General features: G+C 50.1%; 1 non-coding gene across 1 annotated transcript in view; it reads left to right on the top strand.

Moving 5' to 3' along the window:
• The first annotated feature begins 14859 nt into the window (after positions 1-14859).
• setbp1 overlaps positions 14860-25664 on the top strand; it is a 136867-nt gene continuing 126062 nt past the window's right edge. Inside the window, exon 1 of the transcript XR_001171194.3 lies at positions 14860-15270. This is a non-coding gene — a transcript (SET binding protein 1). The remainder of the gene's footprint in view (positions 15271-25664) is intronic.

The raw sequence follows: 25664 nt of genomic DNA, 5'->3' as shown, positions 1-25664 counted from the left end.
AAACCGCCAAAAAAAGCCAAAAAAAACGCCAAAAAATAACGAAAGGAAAAAAAAAAAACGCCAAAAAATAATGCCAAAAAAACCGCGGCGAACCCAAAATGGCGAACATCGCCAAAAGTTCGCGAATTTCCGCGTTCGCGAACACCCGATGTTCACGCGAATTAGTTCGCCGGCAAACAGTTTGCTACATCTCTAATCCCTGTCTCTCATTCAAACCACTTCCTGGCTGCTAAGGTAACTTGGACCCTAGCAACCAGATAGCCGCTAAAACTCCAAACTGGAGACCTACTGAACAAAAACTGAAATAATTAAAAAACGACAAATAATAAAAAATGAAGACCAATTGCAAATTGTCTCAGAATATTACTCTCTACATCATACTAAACGTTAACTCAACTCAAAGGTGAACAGTTGCAAAGTTACAAAGAATGGCTGATTGTATAACAAGTTAATTTGAAGGTGAACTTCCCCTTTAAATTGACATGTATATGTGTCTCTTCATACTGCAGTCTGTCTGCCTCGGGTACCAGAGAGTTAAATTTTATTCTCAGTCTGCTACATGGGGTAATAATGGACACACACTGTAATTATAGTGTTATTTAGCTGATTGCTGTGCATGGGAATTAGCCGCTAATTAATTTCTAGCCGGACAGCATTCTTGGTCAGGGCTCAGAGAATTGTACCTATATTTAAAGTCTTTGTGCCGTGTGTATGTTTAGCCTCCATTAGTCTATTGTGGGTCAGTAATGAGCCCAAGGCACAAGGTATTTTCATTTTATGTTATTGATTTTTGAAATTGCTTAACGAGGTATATATTTAGTGAGGTTGTCCACCTTTGAATTCACTTTTAGTAGAGAGTGCTATTTTGAGAAAATTTGCAATTGGTCATATTTTTTTTTTTAATTATTTGCAGCTTTTGAATATGAATAGAGGAGGGCCTAAATAGAAAGATAAGTGTTGAAAAATAATACGGGTATAGGACCCATAATTCAGAATGCTTGGGAACTGGGGGTTTCTGGATAAGGGGTCTTTCTATATATTGGATCTCCACACCTTTAGGCACAGGAGCAGTAACCCATAGCAGCATGTAGCATTTACTGGTCAGCTGTTTAAAAGCAAGCATCTTATTGGTTGCTATGGGTTACTGCTCCTGGTGCAAACGTAGAGTCTTTTATTACATATGGGGATTAGTCTACTAAAAATAATTTAAACGTTAAATAAACCCAATAGGACTGTTCTGCCCCCAATAAGGGGTAATTATATCTTAGTTGGGATCAAGTACAGGTACTGTTTTATTATTACAGAGAAAAGGGAATCATTTAACCATGAAATAAACCCAATAGGGCTGTTCTGCCCCAATAAGGGGTAATTATATCTTAGTTGGGATCAAGTACAGGTACTGTTTTATTATTACAGAGAAAAGGGAATCATTTAACCATGAAATAAACCCAATAGGGCTGTTCTGCCCCCAATAAGGGGTAATTATATCTTAGTTGGGATCAAGTACAGGTATTGTTTTATTATTACAGAGAAAAGGGAATCATTTAACCATTAAATAAACCCAATAGGGCTGTTCTGCCCCAATAAGGGGTAATTATATCTTAGTTGGGATCAAGTACAGGTACTGTTTTATTATTACAGAGAAAAGGGAATCATTTAACCATGAAATAAACCCAATAGGGCTGTTCTGCCCCCAATAAGGGGTAATTATATCTTAGTTGGGATCAAGTACAGGTACTGTTTTATTATTACAGAGAAAAGGGAATCATTTAACCATTAAATAAACCCAATAGGGCTGTTCTGCCCCAATAAGGGGTAATTATATCTTAGTTGGGATCAAGTACAGGTACTGTTTTATTATTACAGAGAAAAGGGAATCATTTAACCATTAAATAAACCCAATAGGGCTGTTCTGCCCCAATAAGGGTAATTATCAGAAGAGAAAGAACAACTATAGGTGTAACTACTGATATTCTGAGACAATTTGCAGTTGATCTGCATGTTTTACTGTGTGCGTCTTTGAATTATTCAGCTTTTGTTCAGCAGCTCTCCATTTTGGAATTTTAGTAGCTATCTGGTTGCTAGGGTCCGAAGTACCCTAGTAACCAAGCAGTGGTGAGAGTGAGACATTAGAATATGAATAGGAGAGACTTGAATAGAAAAATAAGTAATCAAAAATAACAATAAAACTGGAGCCTCACAGAGAAATAGGTTTCTGGCTGCCGGGGTCAGTGACCCCTATTTAAAAGTTGGAAAGATTGGGAAGCAGAAGGCAAATAATTTGAAAACTATAAAAAAACCCAGTTCACTGCTTTATCCCACCTACTTTCTGTGTCCCGCCCACTCACTATCCATGTCCCGCCCACTCACTATCCATGCCCCGTTCCCCTAGAGGGGGTATTTTATAAACTATTTTTTCAATTTACTTCCAGCTATAGAGTAAGCAGAGATCGGTCCAGGCCCTCTGGCAACTGTGGGGTTTGCTGCCTCTATAGTTACACCAGTGGCTTTGGGAATTAAGAGAAAAAGAGAATATGGGTGCCTAAGTAACAGTCCATTGCACCCCTCTACCTCTAATATTGGGTTGTATGATATAGCAGAGCCTGGGCACACAGCAGTCTCTTACCATGGGCTGGATTGTGTGCCTTTGTATATACCCGGAGAGAGTAGGCCTTAAGCGTGAAGACACACTGAGCAACTAGTAGCAGCTACTTGTCGCAGCTACTAAATGCCAGAAAATCCCCTGCCATAGACAATACTGAGAATTGCCTCTGCTAAAACACACGTAGGGACAATTATCAGTAAATGATCAGCACTGTCTGTTTTCGTAGCCACGCCAAGTAGCTGCTACTAGTAGCTCCGTGTGGCTTCCCCCTTAGACAGAGGTCGGCCTTCTTCTCCTTAAATGTTTGGAGACTCAGAAGCAAATGCTTAACTAGTGGGCCCCATGGGATAAATGGAACCTGGAATGAAAGGCAACGACTGTGTAGATAAATGAGAGTGAATGCTTTGTCTAATTACCTAATAATAACGCCTTCTCGTCAATGACAGTTACTGCCTGGAAGGAAAAAAAAAAAGAATATTTTTGCTTTTAGAGTAATGAACACAGAAGAGCGTTGTTTTTAATGCTCTTGTTCTGGAACTTTCCGCAACGGTAGCGCTCAATGAACTCACCGATCTGCTGCCATAAAGGCTACAATTGGTTAAACCTGTTACGGACATTTTCCCGAAATTTATAGTAATAAATGGTCTTTATTATTATTTTGTATTTTTGTGTTGCCTTCCTCTTCTACCTCTTTCCAACTTTCAAATGGGGGTCACTGACCCCGGCAGCCAAAACCCTATTGCTATTGTTACTTTTTATTCCTTAGCTTTCTATTTAGTCCACCTCCTATACGTATTCTAGTTTCTTCTTCAAACCACTGTCTTGTTGCTATAGTATACAAGGCCCTAGCAACCGGACAGCTGCTAAAATTCCTAAAAACTAGAGAACAAAAAGCTCAATAACTGAAAAATGATAAAAAATGCAGACTAATAACAAACTGTCTCAGAATATCATGGTCTTCATCATATTACAGTAAAAGTTCATTTAAAGGTGACAGAAGAAAAGGTACAATCACTGGGGGGGGGGGGTGCCAAAATTTAGGGACCCCCTACTGATTGTAATTGCTTAACTTATACCCCGGGCTGGTGCTCCTGTTAGGAAAAAACTACACCGGACAGGGGTACCTGGGAGAGGGCCATCTTAAGAATGAATTAAAGAGATCACCCTGCTAACCAATAGCAAGAGGCTAAATTGTAAGCAAAAAAAAAAAGTAAACTTCCCTTTTTAGGAGCAAGCAGCAGGCAGGGTAAGCACCAAGCAGGCAGGGCAAGCAGCAGGCAGGGTAAGCACCAAGCAGGCAGGGCAAGCAGCAGGCAGGGCAAGCAGCAGGCAGGGTAAGCACCAAGCAGGCAGGGCAAGCAGCAGGCAGGGCAAGCAGCAGGCAGGGTAAGCACCAAGCAGGCAGGGCAAGCAGCAGACAGGGCAAGCAGCAGGCAGGGTAAGCACCAAGCAGGCAGGGCAAGCAGCAGACAGGGCAAGCAGCAGGCAGGGTAAGCACCAAGCAGGCAGGGCAAGCAGCAGGCAGGGCAAGCAGCAGGCAGGGTAAGCACCAAGCAGGCAGGGCAAGCAGCAGGCAGGGCAAGCAGCAGGCAGGGTAAGCACCAAGCAGACAGGGCAAGCAGCAGGCAGGGTAAGCACCAAGCAGGCAGGGCAAGCAGCAGGCAGGGCAAGCAGCAGGCAGGGTAAGCACCAAGCAGGCAGGGCAAGCAGCAGGCAGGGCAAGCAGCAGGCAGGGTAAGCACCAAGCAGGCAGGGCAAGCAGCAGACAGGGCAAGCAGCAGGCAGGGTAAGCACCAAGCAGGCAGGGCAAGCAGCAGACAGGGCAAGCAGCAGGCAGGGTAAGCACCAAGCAGGCAGGGCAAGCAGCAGGCAGGGCAAGCAGCAGGCAGGGTAAGCACCAAGCAGGCAGGGCAAGCAGCAGACAGGGCAAGCAGCAGGCAGGGTAAGCACCAAGCAGGCAGGGCAAGCAGGCAGAGCGAGCAGCAGGCAGGGCAAGCAGGCAGAGCGAGCAGCAGGCAGGGCAAGCAGGCAGAGCGAGCAGCAGGCAGGGCGAGCAGCAGGCAGGGCAAGCAGCAGGCAGGGCAAGCAGCAGGCAGAGCAAGCAGCAAGCAGGCAGGGCAAGCAGCAGGCAGAGTGAACAGCAGGGCAAACAGCAGGTAGGGTGAGCAGCAGGCAGGGCAAGCAGCAAGCAGGCAGAGCGTGCAGCAGACAGGGCAAGCAGCAGGCAGGCAGAGCGAGCAGCAGACAGGGCAAGCAGCAGGCAGAGCAAGCAGCAGGCAGGCAGAGCGAGCAGCAGACAGGGCGAGCAGCAGGTAGAGTGAGCAGCAGGTAGAGTGAGCAGCAGACAGGGCGAGCAGCAGGCAGGCAGAGCGAGCAGCAGACAGGGCGAGGAGCAGGTAGAGTAAGCAGCAGGTAGAGTGAGCAGCAGGCAGAGCGAGCAGCAGGTAGAGTGAGCAGCAGACAGGGCGAGCAGCAGGTAGAGTAAGCAGCAGGCAGAGCGAGCAGCAGGTAGAGTGAGCAGCAGGTAGAGTAAGCAGCAGGCAGAGCGAGCAGCAGGTAGAGTGAGCAGCAGACAGGGCAAGCAGCAGACAGGCAGGGCGAGCAGCAGGTAGAGTGAGCAGCAGGCAGAGCGAGCAGCAGGTAGAGTGAGCAGCAGACAGGGCAAGCAGCAGACAGGCAGAGCGAGCAGCAGGTAGAGTGAGCAGCAGGCAGAGCGAGCAGCAGGTAGAGTGAGCAGCAGGCAGAGCGAGCAGCAGGTAGAGTGAGCAGCAGACAGGGCAAGCAGCAGACAGGCAGGGGGGGCAGCATTCTGCATCCAGAAACAGACGTGACATCAGCCTGAGCCGCGTGTATTCAGCGCCCGGTGCACACACCCCGCCCAGCAATTAATTCACCTGACAAAACTTGTTTGGCAGTTAATTTTTAACTTTCGTTTCAAGTCAACAACAATCCATCTCATGAGTTCGGAATATGATCACGCGGCAGTGAGACTTTGGTTCCCCCCTGACTGTTTGGTTTGTTCCGTACTGTAAAAGAAATACCCAGGAGACCCTCCGTCATGTCAGAAATGCACTTCTGAAAACTAAATGTATTCAATTGCATTATAGTCAGTCCTGATCCAAATTGTAGCAGTGCCCAAGGCCCATTGCCCCATCAGAAACCCCCCAAACCCTCTGCCTGCCCCATGTTCCCTCCCTGTGGGTGGAGACATGCCAGATACACCTTTATAACTGAGAGCTAGAAATCCAGACAGCCCCATTACGTACGGCGGCCACCTGTCCAGTTTTGACCCAGACAGCCCGGTTTTGGGGGGGTCTGCCCAGTTTACCCAATTTGGAAAACTGGGCAGGACATGGCGATTGACCACATCATAGCCCCACCCCCATTACATCAATGTCCCACCCAGTGACATCACATTTTGCCCCCCCTGCCCAAAGTTAGCCACCCAAAAAAGTGCCAACCCTACAATCTTTACAATCTTTTTAAATCTCCTCTGTGCAAACTGTTGCAACATGGATTTTAGGGGCAGGACTTAAAGAGCAACCCAACAGGTTCCCCCCCAAAGGCATGGGAGTCATAGTGGGTCACCCCCAAACTCCTTTGCTCAGAACAGAACATCAAAATAACTTAAACTGGAGAGATGCTAAAAGCTAAATAGATGAAAAACTACAAATAATTAAAAATGAAGACCAACTGCAGTTTGTCTCAATATATCACCTGCTATATCATACATTATCCCTTTAACGGCAAACTGAATGTCATAATAAACTAAACATTCAGCCAAGATACCTGTGTATAGAAATAGAGTATGAGAGACACGCCCTCTCCCAAGTGTCAGTGGCACTGCACATGCTCAGTGTACTTTATACTATAGGCTCTTACTGGGCATGCTCAGTGCTGATCAGCACAATCTATGAATGCTGTTACCGGAAGTCTCCCGTACCCTAGGGGATTCCAATCCAGAAATAATTTCTACCGGACAGTGCCCATACCTTTCCCGAACGTCCCAAAAGTACCAGGCGCCTCCCTGGGTATTGCCTTTATTATAGAGCTAAAGTCTGAGGCGCCTGATAGAACATTCTGTTTTCCCTGCACAGCCCAAGAGATTGGAAGTCCTCCAGCGAGCCAAGGAAACCGCACTGATCCCAGGCTAAAATGGAAAAAGAAAAAAAAAACTGTGCTTGGAATTCCCCTGAGGGTGTTGGTGTTTTTGAAACCGATGAACAGAATGATGGGATTCCGGGGGCTCCTTCTAGGAAAATGTGAGGCACATTTGGTGCACAGGGAGCAGGCGTCTAGCTATTGGCTTATTGTAGATCTAAACCATGTGATTGGATCAGGATGATAGGCCTAAAGAGGTCTCCTTTCTACAGTGGGCACAATGGCCCATATGCTATAGGGGGAAGGAGGAACCAAATGATCATCCGAGACATTGGCCCTCCAAGGTCTTGTTCCACCTGTTGCTTCCTATCCACACCCTGTATAACCTTTGCACAGCAAATATTTTTGGATCTGGTTCTGTTTGTAAACATCGGGCGTGACTGGGCTGAGCTTCCAAGTGCCACAGTAGATTTGTCTGGTTTTAATTTCATGCCTGTTTGGGTAAGTTGCTTGGGTTCCTCAAACCTCTGCGGCCAAAGTGACAGGTTCCAATATGGGTAGAGAACCATTTTGCATTGATGTCAATTATGGTTCCCATAGTTCCGTATCTACTACGACTCTCATTGGCTAATTAAGTGAGGCATCTGTTTGCACTGGGAACTAGAGCCAATCATCTCTAGAGCTTAGGGTGGCTATATACATTAAGATCCGCTCCTTTGGAAGGTGGGCAATGGCGGGTTAATTCAAACGTTTGTGTCAAGTAAAGGTTGGGTATAGGAGCCATCGGACCGAATCAATAAGCCAATGCAGTCCCTGATCCAATTGGAAAATCAAACCTGCCCAATCAGTACCTGGACAATTTTCAGCCAAATATTCATTGGTGGACCCATACATGGGCAGAGAAGCTGCTGAAGTCTAAAGGAATTGGCCCATATAATGACAACTTTATCCACCCTAAAACCTTGTCTGGCACCACAGCGCTCTATAAAACCCTTGTTGCTACCCTTTCTAGAGCCTGCTCCTTATACTGCACTGTCCTATCTAGAGCCTGCTCCCTATACGGCACTGTCCTATCTAGAACTTGCTCCCTATACGGCACTGTCCTATCTAGAGCCTGCTCCTTATACTGCACTGTCCTATCTAGAGCCTGCTCCCTATACGGCACTGTCCTATCTAGAGCCTGCTCCTTATACTGCACTGTCCTATCTAGAGCCTGCTCCCTATACGGCACTGTCCTATCTAGAACTTGCTCCCTATACGGCACTGTCCTATCTAGAGCCTGCTCCTTATACTGCACTGTCCTATCTAGAGCCTGCTCCCTATACGGCACTGTCCTATCTAGAACTTGCTCCCTATACAGCACTGTCCTATCTAGAGCCTGCCCCCTATACGGCACTGTCCTATCTAGAGCCTGCCCCCTATACGGCACTGTCCTATCTAGAGCCTGCACCCTATACGGCACTGTCCTATCTAGAACTTGCTCCCTATACAGCACTGTCCTATCTAGAGCCTGCTCCCTATATGGCACTGTCCTATCTAGAGCCTGCCCCTTATACGTCACTGTCTTCTAGAGCCTGCTCCCTATACGGCACTGTCCTATCTAGAGCCTGCTCCCTATACGGCACTGTCCTATCTAGAACCTGCTCCCTATACGGCACTGTCCTATCTAGAACCTGCTCCCTATACGGCACTGTCCTATCTAGAACCTGCTCCCTATACTGCACTGTTGCTGAATTGCAAAGAGCAAAGTTCTCAGACTCTGACCTGACCCCGGGTATTTCAGAATCTGTCTGATACTTCCCTTCCCCATTTTATTTTGAAACTTTATTGGCTGTTGTTCGTCCAATAACCAGGTGATACTGTAATAACCACCAGTAACCAATGTCTTATTGATGCATCTGAAGCAACTGCTGTTTCCCTGTATCTCTCGTTCCTGTGTTTGCCCCTACTTTCTACTGTTGCCTCCTGAGTTGTCTCCTCACAGATCCTAACATATGTGGATGTCTTCTCCTTTCTCAGACCTTGTGGTTGAGTAGAATTTTCTACTTAAGGTAGAACTCATAAGGCGGCCATACATTGAAAGATCCGATCATTTGGCGAGGTCGCCATTTCAGCAGATCTTTCTCCAATGTGCCCCCCTTGAGCTGGCTGATATGAAGGATCAAGAACCATGTCAATGCCCAGATCCGATCCATGATCCAACAAGTAAATCAACCCTGCCCAACCGTCCGTAGACGCCATTGTATTTTGCCTAGAAAAGTATGCAACGCATATTGCGAATTCTTTGGCAAAGCAAAATGATGAGGATGAAGATGAGGAGAGTAAGAAACATCAGTGAGAGAAGGTCCATCGCAGAGTAATGTTGGCGCCAGGCCTGGGGTTGGCAGTACAGAGCTCATTCTTAGCAGTAGTGAATGTAGATGCCCAGCTTGCCTACCTTACAGCCCAGAGTACTTGCCTTTGTGCCAAATGGTGGCGTCTGTGAGTGTGGGAGGCAGTGAACCCACCTCGTGCCAGGGAGGGGCAATTCTGAGACAACTTGGCAACTGTTTTAGTGCTAGATGGCCAGTGTGCCAACCTGGTGCCAGATAGTCATATGGCTGAGTACAGTATCACATCATGCCTACCATGTGCCAATGACACCAGAAGCAGGCCACTGTTCCCACCTAATGCCAAGCAGTGACCATGGAGTAGGCCAGCGCCAGGCTGCATGCCCAGCTGACTCCACTCAATGCCAGTTTCAGAAAAGAGGTCCTGGATTATCAGTTTGTGGCTGGCGATGATAGAATACAGCACCCAGTATGCCCAGCTAGTGTAAGATGGTTGCGGTGCTGTATGAGTAGTATCACTGTGTGCCCACCATGTGCCAGTGCCACAGAATGCCTGGTGTGCCCTCCTTGGATTAGACAGTGAAAGTCTTAAGGGAAAGTCAATGAAAACCTGAGAGAAGCAGCCGGTGTGCCCAGTCTGTGCCAAGCAATAGGAGTGCACCAAATGCCCAAGTTGCACCAGTCATTGCAAGTGAGGAACAGAGCAACCCAGAATGAACTCCTTGTGCCCAGCAGTTGCAGGGCAGCCTGGCGTGCCCACCTATTGCCAGAAAGTGTTGGCACTGTGTCACCTTCCAGTTTGCCCACTTGGTGCCAGGCAGTAGGGAATAGGCTACCATGCACCCCTATTGCCAGGCAGCAGTACTTCCGAGGGCAACACACCAGGTTTTTCATGCTTTGCCAGGGGGCAGATTGCATGTAATCCCACCTCCAGACAGAAAGTGGCAGCTAGTGCCCATTATATGCCAGCCAATGAAAGTATCAGCTAGGCCAAGAATTGCACTTCCTACCAGGTAAAGGCAGAGTGGTAGCTTAGATCTGGCATGCCCGAGTGGTGCCAACTAGTGAATGGGCAGAATGTGCACTTTGTAGTTGACACTGAGACTGAAGTCGCCCACTGTGTGCCACACTGCCAATTTGGACAGAAGTAACCGGGGTGCCCAAGTCATGCCGAGTGGCAGTTATGCTGAGTGCGGTAGACAAGCGTGGCGCTGGGTACAGTAAGCCAGCATGCCCTCCTTGTGCCAGGCAGTGACCATGCAATATATACAGTGTACCAGTCTTCCCACTTTGAGCTAGTGGGTGCAGCCCAGGGTACCACCGTGCCCACGAAATCTGCCTATTTGCCACCTTGTACCAGCAGGGACTCCCCTAGTGCCAGCCCAGTATGAAGCTGCCCACCTTGTGCCAGACCATGGGGGGGTAAAGTTGCCCAGTAACCCAGCCAGTGCCCCCACTGTGAAGCTACCCACCTTTTGCCAAACCACGGGGGGGATATAAAGGCAGGAAATTTGCCCAGTAACCCACCTGGCACCCCAATATAAAGCTGTCCACCTTGTGCCAGACCATGGGGGGGTAATAAGGGCAGGAAGTTGCCCAGTAACCCAGCTGGTGCCCCCAGTGTGAAGCTGCCCACCTTGTGCCAGACCATGGGGGGGGTAATAAGGGCAGGAAAGTTGCCCCCAGTGTGAAGCTGCCCACCTTGTGCCAGACCATGGGGGGGTAATAAGGGCAGGAAGTTGCCCCAGTAACCCAGCCTCTGCCCCCAGTGTGAAGCTGCCCACTTTGTGCCAGTACATAGGGGGGTAATAAGGGCAGGAAGTTGCCCAGTAACCCAGCTGGTGCCCCCAGTGTGAAGCTGCCCACCTTGTGCCAGACCATGGGGGGGTAATAAGGGCAGGAAGTTGCCCAGTAACCCAGCTGGTGCCCCCATGTGAAGCTGCACACCTTGTGCCAGACCATGGGGGGGGGGGGTAATAAGGGCAGGAACTTGCCCCAGTAACCCAGCCAGTAACCCCAGAGTGAAGCTGCCCACTTTGTGCCAGTACATGGGGGGGGTAATAAGGGCAGGAAGTTGCCCCAGTAACCCAGCTGGTGCCCCCATGTGAAGCTGCACACCTTGTGCCAGACCATGGGGGGGTAATAAGGGCAGGAAGTTGCCCAGTAACCCAGCTGGTGCCCCCATGTGAAGCTGCACACCTTGTGCCAGACCATGGGGGGGGGGTAATAAGGGCAGGAACTTGCCCCAGTAACCCAGCCAGTAACCCCAGAGTGAAGCTGCCCACTTTGTGCCAGTACATGGGGGGGGTAATAAGGGCAGGAAAGTTGCCCCCAGTGTGAAGCTGCCCACCTTGTGCCAGACCATGGGGGACTAATAAGGGCAGGAAGTTGCCCCAGTAACCCAGCCTCTGCCCCCAGTGTGAAGCTGCCCACTTTGTGCCAGTACATAGGGGGGTAATAAGGGCAGGAAAGTTGCCCAGTAACCCAGCCTCTGCCCCCAGTGTGAAGCTGCCCACCTTGTGCCAGACCATGGGGGGGTAATAAGGGCAGGAAGTTGCCCAGTAACCCAGCTGGTGCCCCCATGTGAAGCTGCCCACCTTGTGCCAGACCATGGGGGGGTAATAAGGGCAGGAAGTTGCCCCAGTAACCCAGCCTCTGCCCCCAGTGTGAAGCTGCCCACTTTGTGCCAGTACATAGGGGGGTAATAAGGGCAAGAAAGTTGCCCAGTAACCCAGCCTCTGCCCCCAGTGTGAAGCTGCCCACTTTGTGCCAGTACATGGGGGGGTAATAAGGGCAGGAAAGTTGCCCCTAGTGTGAAGCTGCCCACCTTGTGCCAGACCATGGGGGGGTAATAAGGGCAGGAAGTTGCCCCAGTAACCCAGCCTCTGCCCCCAGTGTGAAGCTGCCCACCTTGTGCCAGTACATAGGGGGCTAATAAGGGCAGGAAGTTGCCCCAGTTGGTGCCCCCAGTGTGAAGCTGCCCACCATGGGGGAGTAATAAGGGCAGGAAGTTGCCCCAGCAGGCAGGCAGCGGCAGGCAGAGTGCCCGGGTTGTGCCAGGCAGGGGCAGTAGAGTGGCAGGCAGAGTGCCCGGGTTGTGCCAGGCAGGGGCAGTAGTGAGTGGCAGGCAGAGTGCCCGGGTTGTGCCAGGCAGGGGCAGTAGTGAGTGGCAGGCAGAGTGCCTGGGTTGTGCCAGGCAGGGGCAGTAGAGTGGCAGGCAGAGTGCCCGGGTTGTGCCAGGCAGGGGCAGTAGTGAGTGGCAGGCAGAGTGCCCGGGTTGTGCCAGGCAGGGGCAGTAGTGAGTGGCAGGCAGAGTGCCCAGGTTGTGCCAGGCAGGGGCAGTAGTGAGTGGCAGGCAGAGTGCCCGGGTTGTGCCAGGCAGGGGCAGTAGTGAGTGGCAGGCAGAGTGCCCGGGTTGTGCCAGGCAGGGGCAGTAGTGAGGGGCAGGCAGAGTGCCCGGGTTGTGCCAGGCAGGGGCAGTAGTGAGTGGCAGGCAGAGTGCCCGGGTTGTGCCAGGCAGGGGCAGTAGAGTGGCAAGCAGAGTGCCTGGGTTGTGCCAGGCAGGGGCAGTAGTGAGTGGCAGGCAGAGTGCCCGGGTTGTGCCAGGCAGGGGCAGTAGTGAGGGGCAGGCAGAGTGCCCGGGTTGTGCCAGGCAGGGGCAGTAGTGAGTGGCAGGCAGAGTGCCCGGGTTGTGCCAGGCAGGGGCAGTAGTGAGGGGCAGGCAGAGTGCCCGGGTTGTGCCAGGCAGGGGCAGTAGTGAGTGGCAGGCAGAGTGCCTGGGTTGTGCCAGGCAGGGGCAGTAGTGAGTGGCAGGCAGAGTGCCCGGGTTGTGCCAGGCAGGGGCAGTAGTGAGTGGCAGGCAGAGTGCCCGGGTTGTGCCAGGCAGGGGCAGTAGAGTGGCAGGCAGAGTGCCCGGGTTGTGCCAGGCAGGGGCAGTAGAGTGGCAGGCAGAGTGCCCGGGTTGTGCCAGGCAGGGGCAGTAGTGAGTGGCAGGCAGAGTGCCCGGGTTGTGCCAGGCAGGGGCAGTAGTGAGTGGCAGGCAGAGTGCCCGGGTTGTGCCAGGCAGGGGCAGTAGTGAGTGGCAGGCAGAGTGCCCGGGTTGTGCCAGGCAGGGGCAGTAGTGAGTGGCAGGCAGAGTGCCCGGGTTGTGCCAGGCAGGGGCAGTAGTGAGTGGCAGGCAGAGTGCCCGGGTTGTGCCAGGCAGGGGCAGTAGAGTGGCAAGCAGAGTGCCCGGGTTGTGCCAGGCAGGGGCAGTAGTGAGTGGCAGGCAGAGTGCCCGGGTTGTGCCAGGCAGGGGCAGTAGTGAGTGGCAGGCAGAGTGCCCGGGTTGTGCCAGGCAGGGGCAGTAGTGAGTGGCAGGCAGAGTGCCCGGGTTGTGCCAGGCAGGGCAGTAGTGAGTGGCAGGCAGAGTGCCCGGGTTGTGCCAGGCAGGGGCAGTAGTGAGTGGCAGGCAGAGTGCCCGGGTTGTGCCAGGCAGGGGCAGTAGTGAGTGGCAGGCAGAGTGCCCGGGTTGTGCCAGGCAGGGGCAGTAGAGTGGCAAGCAGAGTGCCCGGGTTGTGCCAGGCAGGGGCAGTAGTGAGTGGCAGGCAGAGTGCCCGGGTTGTGCCAGGCAGGGGCAGTAGTGAGTGGCAGGCAGAGTGCCCGGGTTGTGCCAGGCAGGGGCAGTAGTGAGTGGCAGGCAGAGTGCCCGGGTTGTGCCAGGCAGGGGCAGTAGAGTGGCAAGCAGAGTGCCTGGGTTGTGCCAGGCAGGGGCAGTAGTGAGTGGCAGGCAGAGTGCCCGGGTTGTGCCAGGCAGGGGCAGTAGTGAGGGGCAGGCAGAGTGCCCGGGTTGTGCCAGGCAGGGGCAGTAGTGAGTGGCAGGCAGAGTGCCCGGGTTGTGCCAGGCAGGGGCAGTAGTGAGTGGCAGGCAGAGTGCCCGGGTTGTGCCAGGCAGGGGCAGTAGTGAGTGGCAGGCAGAGTGCCCGGGTTGTGCCAGGCAGGGGCAGTAGTGAGTGGCAGGCAGAGTGCCCGGGTTGTGCCAGGCAGGGGCAGTAGTGAGTGGCAGGCAGAGTAACCGGGTTGTGCCAGGCAGGGGCAGTAGTGAGTGGCAGGCAGAGTGCCCGGGTTGTGCCAGGCAGGGGCAGTAGAGTGGCAAGCAGAGTGCCCGGGTTGTGCCAGGCAGGGGCAGTAGTGAGTGGCAGGCAGAGTGCCCGGGTTGTGCCAGGCAGGGGCAGTAGTGAGTGGCAGGCAGAGTGCCCGGGTTGTGCCAGGCAGGGGCAGTAGTGAGTGGCAGGCAGAGTGCCCGGGTTGTGCCAGGCAGGGGCAGTAGTGAGTGGCAGGCAGAGTGCCCGGGTTGTGCCAGGCAGGGGCAGTAGTGAGTGGCAGGCAGAGTGCCCGGGTTGTGCCAGGCAGGGGCAGTAGTGAGTGGCAGGCAGAGTGCCCGGGTTGTGCCAGGCAGGGGCAGTAGAGTGGCAAGCAGAGTGCCCGGGTTGTGCCAGGCAGGGGCAGTAGTGAGTGGCAGGCAGAGTGCCCGGGTTGTGCCAGGCAGGGGCAGTAGTGAGTGGCAGGCAGAGTGCCCGGGTTGTGCCAGGCAGGGGCAGTAGTGAGTGGCAGGCAGAGTGCCCGGGTTGTGCCAGGCAGGGGCAGTAGTGAGTGGCAGGCAGAGTGCCCGGGTTGTGCCAGGCAGGGGCAGTAGTGAGTGGCAGGCAGAGTGCCCGGGTTGTGCCAGGCAGGGGCAGTAGTGAGTGGCAGGCAGAGTGCCCGGGTTGTGCCAGGCAGGGGCAGTAGTGAGTGGGGCCGGGCTCCCTAGCAGTGAGTTCGCCGGGGCGGGCTGAGGGGGATGGAGCAGCCGCACTCCCAGATCTGATGAAAGCGCTCCCTCCCTCCCTGCTGCCGGGGGGACAGGCGCACTCACACAGCAGCCTCCCAGCTCGGAGCAGCCTCAGCCCCAGAGACGCAGCGTTACCCCGGCGGGACCGGCCTTGCCCTTTTGTTCGAGTCGGCGCGGAGGGAGCGGGTTCCGTTGGGTCGGGGGAGGCGGAGCTGTGGGGCCATCGGGGGGAGCCATGGAGGATTCCCGGGCACACTAGCCTCTCTCCCCGGGCTGGGAACAAGCCGGGCGGCCGTGCCTTTTCTCCCGCTGCCGCCATTTTCCCGTTCGGTTTAGCGGCGCCTGAGTAATGGCCGTGCCGCAGCCCCGCCGCTGGGAGCCCCTAGCAGCCGCCGAGCGCTGGATGTGAAGCTGCGGGAATATGGGTACGTACCGCCCGGGCTTCCCTGGGATCCCCCCGCACATGGGCATCGCTCCCTGCGGAACCTCTTGCCCCGACCCGCAACTGACAGCTGCCCGGCCAAGAGCTTCTGCAGCGGCTCTAGTGCCCCCCCCAGTGACTGTGATCGCAGGGGCTGCTGGGAGTTGTAGTTCAGCTGCAGACACCTGTCCCCTTAAGCCTCCCAAGGGGGGGGGCAGTATTATATTGACATTTCTATAATCGATTGGTTGCACATTTACCCCCCTCCATTGACTTTCCTGTAGGATTTGGGGGGGGGGGGGGGGCAAGAGGTTCTGCAGCGGCTCTAGTGCCCCCCCACCCTCCCCTGTGTATCAGTGATGTCCAACCAGAGGCTGTGATTGAACTACACTTCCCCGCAGGGGCTGCTGGGAGTTGTAGTTCAGCTGCAGACACCTGTCCCCTTAAGCCTCCCAAGGGGGGGGGCAGTTTCTATTGACATTTCTTTAATCGATTTGTTGCCGTCTTGCACATTTAACCCCCCTCCATTGACTTTCCTATAGGATTTGGGGGGGGGGGGGCAAGAGGTTCTGCAGCGGCTCTACTGTCCCCCCCCCCCCCCCGCCCCCCGATCCTGTGTATCAGTGAAGTCCAACCTCAGGCTGTGATTGAACTACACGTCCCCACAGGGGCTTCTGGGAGTTGTAGTTCAGCAGCAGCAGGGACCTGTCCCCTTAAGCCTCCCAAGGGGGGGGGGGGGCAGTTTTCTATTGACATTTCCATAATCGATTGGCTGCCGCCTTGCACATTTACCCCACTCCATTAGGATTTGGGGGCGGACGGGGGGACTATATTTTCTCTGTAACAGATGCGCTCCCTCCGCATCGGAACGGTCCATTTTCCAAGGGGATTTAGAGGATGAGTGTTCCAAGGTCACTCAAGGCTGACACTTGCCATTGATTCCCAAACGGGGGGGGGGCGACCAATGGCATGGGGGTAGCGGGACGGCCGCGCAGGCTTTTGTGGAGGGGGGTGTGGAGAGAATGTTAAAAAAAAAAACTGCCCCCCTAAAATATACCTTTATGGGAGGGAGGGAAGGGGCTGCAACAGGAACAGATAAGTTGTAGGTTCCGGCTGTTGTAGAACTACCACTACCGTCATGGTGGGTGTCTGTAGGGTGCTGGGAGTTGTAGCCGTAAAGTGCTGTCAGTAGCGCTTGATGCCTTTGCCGTTCTGCCAGTAGTACTGGGGGGGGGGATCCCTCACTACATGGGGAGTTAAATGGAGGGGGATGTGGGTCGCTGGCCCCTTTGGACTCTGTAGTCACTGATCCCCCCCCCTCAACCTTTGGGTCTTCAACTGTCATTCAACCAGAATTCCCCCAATCCACCAATGGCTGCCGTTTGTTTGGGGGGGGGGGGGGCTGGTGTGGAACATACACAGTTGGAGAGCGGATCTGTCGGATCTGTCGTAGCTCCGGGTCGTGTTCTGAGAGGATGACTTGCTAAATCGCTGTTGAGCAATCTGTGGCCCTTCAGCTGTCGGCACCGGGTCGTTCCCAGGGGCTCCTGGTGTGTGTGGGGGGGGGGGGGGGGCTGTTGGCTGGGAGTTTCAGTTCCACCGGAGCTTCAGGCCTTCCTACTGTGACTTAGAACTACCATTCCCAGCATTCCCAGAAGGGCTGTTGCTTGTTGTAGGATAAAAACAGCTAAAGGTCATGTGATGAGGGTCTTCCTAAACTACCACTCTTAATACCCCACGGCACCCCGTAGGGTGGGATCCCTGGGCACCACCCACATCTGTTTATACCCTTCTTGCCTGTTCCACCTGCGAGAGTTGTTTGTATTCCATGTAGAAATGAATTCTGCTAAACAGCCCCAGCTGCCCTATATACCCCCCCCCCCCCGTATAATTAAGGCAAACTCTGGGGCCCCTTTAGGGTGGGGGAGAGACTGGTTTCCCCTTCTGCGCAATGTGCATTTAATGACTGGGCTTTCCCAGAAGACCACATCTCTGCCGCAAGGGTCAGCGGGGCAAGCCTTGTATCTGCCGGCAGAACCGCAGAGCTGACAGTTTGGATTGTGCTGTTTATTAGCCAGGACAGCAAGGTGTGCTGCAGCAGCTCGGGCTAACAACATTTCTAAGTACCATGATGTATTGGGTAATGTCATTGGTTGAACCATGTGAGTTATTGTGGAAAACTTAAGTCTATACAAGCTGTTTCCTTCCAGCTTGGGGAGAGAGTTTGTATCATTTAAGGATGCTGGGAATTGTAATTCAGCTGTTTCCTTCCAACTTGGGGAGAGAGAGTTTTTCACCACTTAAGGATGCTGGGAATTGTAGTTGAGCTGTTTCCTTCCAGCTTGGGGAGAGAGTTTGCATCATTTAAGGATGCTGGGAATTGTAATTCAGCTGTTTCCTTCCAACTTGGGGAGAGAGAGTTTTTCACCACTTAAGGATGCTGGGAATTGTAGTTGAGCTGTTTCCTTCCAGCTTGGGGAGAGAGTTTGCATCATTTAAGGATGCTGGGAATTGTAGTTGAGCTGTTTCCTTCCAACATGGGGAGAGATTTTTTACCACTTAAGGATGCTGGGAATTGTAGTTGAGCTGTTTCCTTCCAACTTGGGGAGAGATTTTTTACCACTTAAGGATGCTGGGAATTGTATTGTTTCCTTCCAGCTTGGGGAGAGACAATTATTACCCCTCAAGGATGCTGGGAGTAGCAGTTCTGGACTTGAACTGGAATGTATGTTGGATGTCCCTTACTGTTATTATTGTATTATTATTATTATGATGATGATTCACTCATTATTATTTGGCTGTGGTTAGATCTTGGCCTGCAGAGCTTGCAGTCTAGGGGAGCTGCCTGGGGGCACGGCAAGGTTAAAGGTGAACACTCTCATTCATTAAGGGAACTGTTCAAGGTCACAAGGAGGTTATGCGGGGGTTTGAACCCAGGTCTCCCCGAGTCTGTCTGGCACAGCCAATGAAACTACAGCCGGGGGGGTGGGGGCGGGGTATAGAAACGTGGGATGCAAGGTGGCAGCGCAGGAATCGAACTTGGGACTACTGCTCTAACCACTTGTCTATGGGACAGTTTATATAAAGCTGCAATTATCCCCTTCTGCCCTGTATACCCCCCCTATAACCAGCATAGAGATTAACTCCTCAGCTCCTCCTTATCGGGGGCCCTGTGTGGGCAGGGTATGTATCTGTAGGGGCGGCAGACAGCAGACGTGAGAAGGATTTCCTATTTCTTTCCGTTTCCAATAAAACCTCCTTGATAATGTGACTGCTTGGGGCTGGGAGCAGCATGGAAGGAACTTCCAGTAAAGGGGCCATAGAGAGCGGTGGGGGCTCCTTGCAAGCAGAGCACTTCCTCTTAACCCCTGAGGTCTTGTTGTGGTGTGGGGGCTGCGCCGGGCGAGGGCTAATGCTAACACAAACCTGTCTGAGGGTCGTGTGTTCCTGTTAGAACCAGTCTAGCAAAGCAACAGGCAGGACGCCACTTGTCAGTGTCTGAACTCTAAAGGGCGACTTGCAACTGCCAGACTCCCCTGCTGGGCTTCTTATTGGCTTTCAGTGTTTTAACCTCAGTGCCACCCCTCCCCAATCCCAGGCACTAAATAGCAATGAAGTCCTCTCCTCCTCCTCCCCCTGGTAGCATTAGTATGGCCTTTTAGCCCTGTCACTGGTACCCCCGCCTCCACCTCAAATGGATCAGTCTTCCATAATATTACTCCTCCAATGGGGATCTGTTGCCGGGCAGATTTCTAGCACTAGTTAGCTCTTTTAAAGCTAATGTGGAGTTGTTTGCTTTGCTCTCATTAAGCTTTGCAGTTCTTCTAATTGGTCTTATTTAATGATTTGCCTCTTGGCACGTCGGGACTGATGCCCACCATTGAGCTAGCCATGCTTAGGAAGGTCTGCCCAATTGATAAAATGGTTCTCTATGTATTAACTATAATGTTCCTTTAGGGCCCCTACAAAGTGACTGGGCGGGGCTAAACCTTTATACCAGGCAATGGGCTAATCAAATCGGAAGCAGCTAGGGTGAGGGGGTGGGAGATGTTTTATTGAGGCACACAGGTTGGGCATTCAGGATAACTTACCCTTTATCTCAACAGCAATGGCCCGGAAGTGCTAATGCATCTCCAGGGATGAAGGGTTTCTTTAGTGCAAGAACCTACTCTGCTGGCTACTTGAGGATTCCTTTACCAACATGGGGCAGTTGCCCATAGCAACCACTGGGCAGTTAGTTTTGATCAGCTCGGTGTTGATAAAGTAGTCCTACTGAGCTTTCCTAGGCATCTTCTGCTTGGACTCTACTTTAGAATGCTTTGGGCACCTTGTCCCTCGGGTGCCACTCGCAGGGGCCCTGTGTGACTTGTGGGGGCCACTAGACTGGCAGGTTGTGTTCTAGGGCATCTTGTGCAAGTTGTTTGGGGCAGTGGTTGTCTAACTGTGGGACTGAGAGGGGGTGTTATCTCTAGCCAATGACTTGATGTTCTAGAGCTGTTCTAAGGAAGGACCAGTCCTGCTTGTCTTGGTCAGAACACTGCTGTTCTTTAAAGGGGAACTTCACCCAAACTCAAATAAAATGTAACCGTAGTTGTCCTCAGCCTGCCTCCTCCCAATCCCACAATTCCCTGCTGCACATTTGATGTCAATAAGGAAAGGAACATGAAATGCATTGTGGGTTATGTAGTTCCTGCATGCTGTCTGTAAGCTGAGGAGAAGTTGTTGCAGTTTGTTACCATCAATGTTTTAGTCCCTCCTCCCCTGCCAGGATTTCAAATGATGCAGAAAGAGAAGAACTGTTTTGCAGTTTAGTGTGGCCCTTAGGCTCTGCCGTGTGGGGCCCCCCATTGTGCCTGCTGACTCCAGAAGCCCCCGACGTCTCATCTCTAAATATTGACATTCGGTTGAGCGGCTGCAGTTACATAGAGACAGCGCCAGCACCCCTTACTCACGGGCCCTGCAAGTGTTTCTGGAATCACGACAGGGGGGTCATGAAAAATTACTGGTGGGGGGGGGCTTTGCTTTCTTTGGGAAAATGTTCAGTTTTGCATTCCTAGTCTGAAACTTCAACCAGCAGCCTTCAGGCTGGGCCCCCTTAGCCCATAACAAGGTTACAGATATATAGAAACATTGGGGTAACAGTCACCCCGCTATAGTTCCAGGGGTACCCAGGGCACAAATAAGCACTCACCCCAAATCCCCCCCTAACTGGCCTTCAGGCTGGGCCCCCTTAGCCCATAACAAGGTTACAGATATATAGAAACATTGGGGTAACAGTCACCCCGCTATAGTTCCAGGGGTACCCAGGGCACAAATAAGCACTCACCCCAAATCCCCCCCCTAACTGGCCTTCAGGCTGGGCCCCCTTAGCCCATAACAAGGTTACAGATATATAGAAACATTGGGGTAACAGTCACCCTGCTATAGTTCCAGGGGTACCCAGGGCACAAATAAGCACTCACCCCAAATCCCCCCCTAACTGGCCTTCAGGCTGGGCCCCCTTAGCCCATAACAAGGTTACAGATATATAGAAACATTGGGGTAACAGTCACCCTGCTATAGTTCCAGGGGTACCCAGGGCACAAATAAGCACTCACCCCAAATCCCCCCCTAACTGGCCTTCAGGCTGGGCCCCCTTAGCTCATTGCAATGTAACAAATATACAGACGGGCCCAAGTCTTAAGAACTTATCCGGCTCCCTTAGGGGAATTGAAGGCTGAGGCTGAGGAGGCCCCCAAAAGCCAGTTGAGATTTAGGAGCATGTCTAGTTGGATGATAACCTTGAAAGCAATTTAGGATGAGATTTATGGGGCGAACATTTATTTGAGGTGCTTGATATTATTGGAACTGCGGCTGATTGAGTGCTAATGCCTATAGGCCCATTTCCAGTCATGGAATTATATTGTGGGAACTTTAGTGGCAGCAACTATAGCCCCATATTCTTTGGCACCGAGTCTGTTGCTTCATTTTGTGGGCCCTCCCTGTAGTTCTGAGACACTACAGTGCAACTTTATGGGTTATGAATGTATTGTGTCTGGTTTATATAGGACAAAACCACCAAGTCATTGAATTATGTGCGAACCGTAGTGGCAGCGACTATAGCCCCATTTTGGATACCAAGTGTGTTGCTTTATTTTGTGGACCCTGCCTCCCTATCACTCTGAGAGAGAGCGTGTTGATATTTTATGGGTTAGGAAAGGTATTGGGAAAGAATTTTACCTTATTATATCTGGATTTTCTAGCACAATGCCAAATATGCAACAGTTATTGAACTATATTCTAGGGAACTCAGTGGCAGCAACTAGAGCCCCATTTCCTTTAGTCCCAAGTTTGTTGCTTCATTTTGTGGACCCTCCTACCTCTACCAAAAAATGTTATGAGTTAGGAATAGATTTTACGTTATTGTATCTGGTTTATCTAGGACTTTGCCAACTATGGAGCACCTCAACCCAAGTCATGAAATTATATTGTGGGAACTATAGTCCCGTTTCCTTTGGCACCAAGTCTGTTGCTTCACTGTGTGGACCCTCCTACCTCTACCAAGAGATATTCTAAATCTGAGAGAGGCGTAGTGGGAATTTGATAAGTTAGGAATGGATATTTATTGTATCGGGTTTATCTAGGACTTTGCCAACTATGGCGCACCTCAACCCAAGTCATGAAATTTTTTATTGTGGGAACTTGAGTAGAAGCAACTATAGCCCCATTTCAGTCTGTTGCTTTATTTTTGGACCCTTTCAACCCTTACAAAGAAACGCTGTTGCTCTGAAAGTGCCTTGTGCAATTTTATGGTTTAGTAGCTTTTTGGGTCTGGAGAGCCCCATTTCAGTTGGCACCAAGTCTGTTGCTTCATTTTGTGGCCCGTCCTAACAAGAAATGTTCTAATTCTGAGAGAGTCGTATTGGGAATTTGATTAGTTAGGAATGGATATTACTTTTTTTGTATCTGGTTTTATCTAGGACTTGGCCAACTATGGAGCACCTCACCCCAAGTCATGGAATTATGTTGTGGGAACTTGAGTAGAAGCAACTATAGCCCCATTTCGGTCTGTTGCTTTATTTTTGGACCCTTTCAACCCTTACAAAGAAATGCTGTGGCTCCGAACGAGCAATTATATGGTTTAGTAGCTTTTTGGGTTTGGAGAGCCCAATTACATTTGGCACCAAGTCTGTTGCTTCGTTTTTTGGGGGCCTCCTAACAAGTAATGTTCTAATTCTGAGAAAGCCGTAGTGGAAATTTGATTAGTTAAGAATGGATATTTATTGTATCTGGTTTATCTAGGACTTTGCCAACTATGGAGCACCTCACCCCAAATCATGGATTCATATTGTGGGAACTTCAGTGGCAGCAACTATAGCCCCATTTCAGTCTGTTGCTTTATTTTTGGACTCTTTCAACCCTCATAAAGAAATGCTGTAGCATTTTGGGTTTGGAGAGCCCCATTTCAGTTGGCACCAAGACAGTTGCTTCATTTTGTGGACCTTCCTACCTCTTCCAAGAAATGTTCTAATTCTAAGGGAGCCGTAGTGGAAATTTTATTAGTTAGGAATTGATATTACTTTATTGTATCTGGTTTATCTAGGACTTTGCCAACTATGGAGTCACCTCACCCCAAATCAGGGATTTATATTGTGGGGACTTCAGTGGCAGCAACTATAGCCCCATTTCAGTTGGCAACGAGTCTGTTGTTTTATGGATTTTATGCTTCTCTTATCAAGAAACATTATAGTTATAAGGGTGCATGGTGGAATTATACGGGTTGGGGAAGGATTTGACTCAATCTGCTTTATCTAGGACCCCAATTTTATGGGTTAGGAGAGAATTTTGCCTTCCCATATCCGGTCTGTTTAGTACAATGCCAACTATGGAGCACATTCACTGAGTATTATTGTAGGAAAAGGCAGGGGCAGCGACTCTATTGTTGATCTAGGGCAGTGCCAACTATAGAGCGCCTCTTCCTAAGCCATTGAATTATATTGTGGGAACCTCGGTGGCAGCAACTATGGCCCCATTTCCTTTGGCACCGAGTCTGTTGCCTTTGCCGCATACATATTTACCTCCCCCCTAAAACATTCCCCCCTTTTTTCTTCCTAATAGATGTAATTGAAACCAGAAGCCCTGTGCGTGTAATTCAAGCCAAGAAAGTCCATTTTCCTTGCAGCCAAGAGGAGGAAATAAATAATTTTGCTGATGTTTTTTCAAGTTGCGAGGGCTCAGCCGGCTGCCAAAAAAGTGCACTCATTGTTTTTAACACATTATCAATTTTAAAGTCTCGTATTGTTTCAAAAGAAATAACCCCTTCAGTGCCAGCCACGTTTAATCGCGGGCGTTATTAGAATCTGCCGGGTCGTTAATGCACGAGGCCACGTTTTTACGATTTCGGAGCAGATTTAAGTGGGGAAAAAAGCAGAATTAGGACTTGTTTTTATTTTATTTCCCCTTTAAATTCTTGCTTATTTCTCAAGTGACTTGACATGGTGGCGTTGTAAAGAATGAATTGAAACAAAAGCAGTATTATACTGTAAAAAAAGGGTTATTTATTGCACTTGGCCCATTAAACAGAAATAAATAAATAGAATTAAATCTTCAACACTTGACACAAACAGGGTTTTGATCTTAAATCCCCGAATCTGTTTATTAGCAAACTTGACTCTTTTCTTTTGATTTTCTGTAAATGCCATAGGTCGGCCTTGTTCTGCATTTGGATATGTGGTCACATCCGGTGGTTAATGTGCTCTTGTACATGAATGTATATAATTAAAGGGGAACTTCAGCTTCCGAACCACAGAAACCCCTAATATCCCTATCGCTGTAATCTGTTCCTTCAAAAAGTAGGAATAAATCCCATGTTTATATGCTGAAATCCAGCTGCAAAACAGTTCTTCTCTTTCTGCATCATTTGAAATCCTGGCAGGGGAGGAGGGACTAAAACACTGATGTAACAAATTGTAACAACTTCTCCACAGCTTACAGACAGCATGCAGGAACTGCATCACCCACAATGCATTGCACTGGGATGTTCCTTTCCTTATTGACATCACGTGTGCGGCCTGCCAAGATGGGCCCATGTGTACTAAGTATGCATAATACAGGTATGGGATCCCTTATCTGGAAACCCATTATCCAGAAAGCTCCGAATTACGGAAAGCCTGTCTCCCATAGACTCTATTTTAATCAAATAATAATAATTTTAAAACTGATTTCCTTTTTCTCTGTAATAATAAAACAGTACCTGTACTTGATCCCAACTAAGATATAATTACCCCTTATTGGGGGCAGAACAGCCCTATTGGGTTTATTTAATGGTTAAATGATTCCCTTTTCTCTGTAATAATAAAACAGTACCTGTACTTGATCCCAACTAAGATATAATTACCCCTTATTGGGGCAGAACAGCCCTATTGGGTTTATTTCATGGTTAAATGATTCCCTTTTCTCTGTAATAATAAAACAGTACCTGTACTTGATCCCAACTAAGATATAATTACCCCTTATTGGGGCAGAACAGCCCTATTGGGTTTATTTCATGGTTAAATGATTCCCTTTTCTCTGTAATAATAAAACAGTACCTGTACTTGATCCCAACTAAGATATAATTACCCCTTATTGGGGCAGAACAGCCCTATTGGGTTTATTTCATGGTTAAATGATTCCCTTTTCTCTGTAATAATAAAACAGTACCTGTACTTGATCCCAACTAAGATATAATTACCCCTTATTGGGGCAGAACAGCCCTATTGGGTTTATTTCATGTTTAAATGACTCCCTTTTCTCTGTAATAATAAAACAGTACCTGTACTTGATCCCAACTAAGATATAATTACCCCTTATTGGGGCAGAACAGCCCTATTGGGTTTATTTCATGGTTAAATGATTCCCTTTTTCTCTGTAATAATAAAACAGTACCTGTACTTGATCCCAACTAAGATATAATTACCCCTTATTGGGGGCAGAACAGCCCTATTGGGTTTATTTCATGGTTAAATGATTCCCTTTTCTCTGTAATAATAAAACAGTACCTGTACTTGATCCCAACTAAGATATAATTACCCCTTATTGGGGGCAGAACAGCCCTATTGGGTTTATTTAATGGTTAAATGATTCCCTTTTTCTCTGTAATAATAAAACAGTACCTGTACTTGATCCCAACTAAGATATAATTACCCCTTATTGGGGGCAGAACAGCCCTATTGGGTTTATTTAATGGTTAAATGATTCCCTTTTCTCTGTAATAATAAAACAGTACCTGTACTTGATCCCAACTAAGATATAATTACCCCTTATTGGGGCAGAACAGCCCTATTGGGTTTATTTAATGGTTAAATGATTCCCTTTTCTCTGTAATAATAAAACAGTACCTGTACTTGATCCCAACTAAGATATAATTACCCCTTATTG

This window comes from Xenopus tropicalis, chromosome 1 (assembly GCF_000004195.4).
Source record: "Xenopus tropicalis strain Nigerian chromosome 1, UCB_Xtro_10.0, whole genome shotgun sequence".
Taxonomy (NCBI): Eukaryota; Metazoa; Chordata; class Amphibia; order Anura; family Pipidae; genus Xenopus; species Xenopus tropicalis.
The sequence above is the reverse complement of the archived record's forward strand: the minus strand, read 5'-3'. Positions and strand labels throughout refer to the sequence as shown.